Genomic DNA, 3,626 nt, shown 5'->3' with positions numbered 1-3,626 from the left:
CATGACATCACATTAAAATAAAACATGACATCACATTAAAATAAAACATGACATCACATTAAAATAAAACATGACATCACATTAAAATAAAACATGACATCACATTAAAATAAAACATGACGTCACATTAAAATAAAACATTACGTCACATTAAAATAAAACATGACATCACATTAAAATAAAACATGACATCACATTAAAATAAAACATTACATCACATTAAAATAAAACATGACATCACATTAAAATTTATGTTTATATTTTATTTCCAGCCTCCAGGCGGGGTTAGCAGCAGCTTTGGACATGTGTTATAAACGTGGTCACCAGTGTGGGATGTAACAAAGTACAAGAACTTTGTTGTTGTACTTAAGTACATTTTTCATGTATCTGTACTTTACTTAAGTAAATTTCATCATGTGTACTTTTGACTTTTACTCCACTACATTTTACATTAAGTATCTGTACTTTCTACTCCACTACATTTCTGTAATGAGTTGTATTACAAATTACACTCATGTCACGTCACATTACGTTTATTTATTTATTTATTTTTCTTTTTACTTCAGTGGTTAGACGGTGAATTTCTGTAATTGGTCCATCGAAGCATTGCAAAGCAGGAAAGTACCATTAGAACCTCCTTCAAGAGAAACCGGAGCATCAGCAGCAGCATCACACACAAAATGAATTCCACCCCGGAGGAAATGAGCCACTCGTGGCCTGATTTAACAGACRGATTCAACTGAACTAGATGAAAAAATGACTTGTTGAGATTTGATGAAGGACGTTGGTGGTGAATTTACAGTTTCTGTAGATACCCATTCTCACTCCCAACTCGTCAACATATTGATGCTTGGTCAGCTAGCCATCTGTGTCCAGCTTCAGACGCGTCGGGTATCCTCAGGCTTCAGTTCTTAACAAGATGAGGTGGAGGAGGACGAGCGCGTTGTCATTTTTTAAAAAAGAGTAGGAAATGTGCGAAACTAACCATTCCAGACCCTAAATTTAAGCTATATTAGCCTCTGCCCGACCTCAGTACCTAAAATTAACCATTAATCCTGATCCCTCATGTTAACCTCTGACCCCCAACCCAAAAACCCCTAAGGGGCGTGTTCTGGACTAATTATCTGTTCTACCTTGACACTGTCCAGTAATCATATCTCATGATAACTAGTTTCAGCTGTTTTAATGTATCGGCCCAGACTTCAAGACTCCAGCAATGCATGACCTCTTTTATTTTGATAAGGTGTTTCCGGGCTGACAGCCCTGTCATTGGTTAGATGGTTCACAGTTGGTGAACTGTGATTGGTTGTAAGCATGTCACATGATGTTATATTATTGGCTGCTCTCCACTGACGAACCAGCTACAACTTGACAGACTTCTGATTGACTTCTGATTGACTTCTGCTCTGTTGTTGCTCAGATTAAACCATCTGACGACCATAAACACAGACTCTCTGTGCATTTATTCCAACGTGTTTCTGCATTCTTGGTAAATCATGCCACGACAGTTTTTTGGCGTTGTTGGCAGGACAATATGTTATGAATTACTTGCTTGAACATAAAAGTATTAGTTCCATTACATGGTGCAACCCGGAAAAGCCCCGGGCATCAAGGGCAGACGTGCGGGGGGGGCTACCCAACACGTCAAAACTGGACGCAGACCGTCCCTGCCCAAGCGTCAGGAGTGAGAACGTGTTATCTGTGGTTGTCACAATCTGCGATGATGCAGAGTCACAGAGAGTACACACAAAAACATGCACTATCTGTAGTACTGTTCACTAAAATGGCACCACTGATGTATTTAAATGTACATACAGTAGGCATGCTGCATGATATTGTAGACCAGTAGGAAGTACATTAAGCAAGTACTTTTACTTTTAATACTTTATGTATTTTTAAAAGCAAGTACTTACTTTTACTCAAGTCAAATGTTAATGTGGTACTTTTACTAGAGTACATTTTTGTCTGTGTATCTYRACTTTTATTRAAGTACAGTGTTTGAGTACTTTCTGTGGGCCTCCTCTCTGATCTGACAGCTGTGAGCCTGACTGACTGACTGACTGCACTTGGGAAGTGGGAGGAGCTCACACTGAGGACAGTGATAGCAGAACAGTTAGTACTTTCATATGTACTCGCCAAATTCTCCAGAAAAAAACATCACTAGATTTGTTCCTAGTTGTTTTTTGGATAAACGTTGTTAGATTTGTAGCTAGTCACCTTTTTAGAAAAAAAAAGTAGCTACCGGTATGTTAGCATCACTGCTTCCTYCTGTGCTGGAGCCCATGCAGGAAACAGTTTTTTTCTTTAAAATAAAGTGTTTTTGTTTGAGTTGTACAAAGTGTGGCACATGCACTTCATGAATTGTGTGTCACAGTCAACGTGTTGACTTGAGAGTCCTGAGAAGACGTGACATCAGTTGCAACATGCTGTGTTTACAGGAGTAAATATGAATGCTAACATGTTAGCATGCGTTGATTCAATCTGAAGTTGTTGTCCAATCAGAGAACCAAACTCAAATACTGATAAAAAAAAAAACCTTATACTTCCTACGACCAAAGGGAGGGGGTTACAACACAAAGGAAACATCCCCACTGAGTCATTAAGACTMCATGTATGTAATGACTATATGTGTAAGTATATATATTATAAAGCAACACTGAACTCCACAGGACTTTCTGCAGGTCTCATTAGCACCGTTCTGACATGGCCTCATGTTGAACCTGGTTCTCTGCCCACAGGTGAGGTGAAACCAGCAGCAGCTCTGCCTCCACTGGCAGCACAGSACTCATCAGACAGCACAAACAGTGACTGACCAAATGAAATATTCCATTGTTAACTCAGGTTATGTGCTTGTAAATGTGTGAGAAACTGTAATAAGTCTGTGTTTTCTGACAGACCGTCCTTCACTGTGTGGCTCTCCTCGGCAGGAACACAGCAGAGACTCTGAACAATGCCCTCGCTTTAAATAATTACTGCAGATAAGTCTTATGAATATCAATGAAGGCACTCGTTGTCATTTGCATTTCAATCATCAGAAAATGACTCTGTCAGAGGTACGCCGTCCTCCGGACTGCCAAATGTCAGCCATGTTTTAAACTACTGCAGCTGATAAATGATCACACACTCAGAATATTAAACCAAAAACATCATGAGTTATCATGAATGTATGATGTCAGCTTTACCAAGCAGAGAGTTGTTTTCACWGCAAATGTTAAGATTTAAGATTGTGTTAGAGTCCTCTGTGTGTAGCAGCTCTGTGAACACACCGGAGCTGAGTCGCAGCAGCAGGGCTGGCTCTATTCATTTTGGTGCCCTAGGCGAGTTGAAGGGCACCCCCCACCGAACTATGTCCCACCCACCCCAATTTGAACCCCTAAAAACAGGTTTGACAGTGTAAGGTACCATGGTAAACTTTATTTGCTTTCCCAGAAAGCAAATAAATAACAACATACATGTCAACTTGTACAGATTATCTGTAAGTTATAAGGATTTTACGTCATTTTGCAGGTATACGGACGTACAGAGCAATCTCACGGATTTTTTCAAGTCTTACGGATATTTACATGTCAGAGCCTGTAGGATGATTTAAAAAACAATAAATAACATCAAACAGCCATCTTCCAACC

Source organism: Austrofundulus limnaeus, unplaced genomic scaffold (genome assembly GCF_001266775.1).
Source record: "Austrofundulus limnaeus strain Quisiro unplaced genomic scaffold, Austrofundulus_limnaeus-1.0 Scaffold1044, whole genome shotgun sequence".
NCBI classification, from domain to species: Eukaryota; Metazoa; Chordata; class Actinopteri; order Cyprinodontiformes; family Rivulidae; genus Austrofundulus; species Austrofundulus limnaeus.
Note: the sequence above shows the minus strand (reverse complement) of the source record.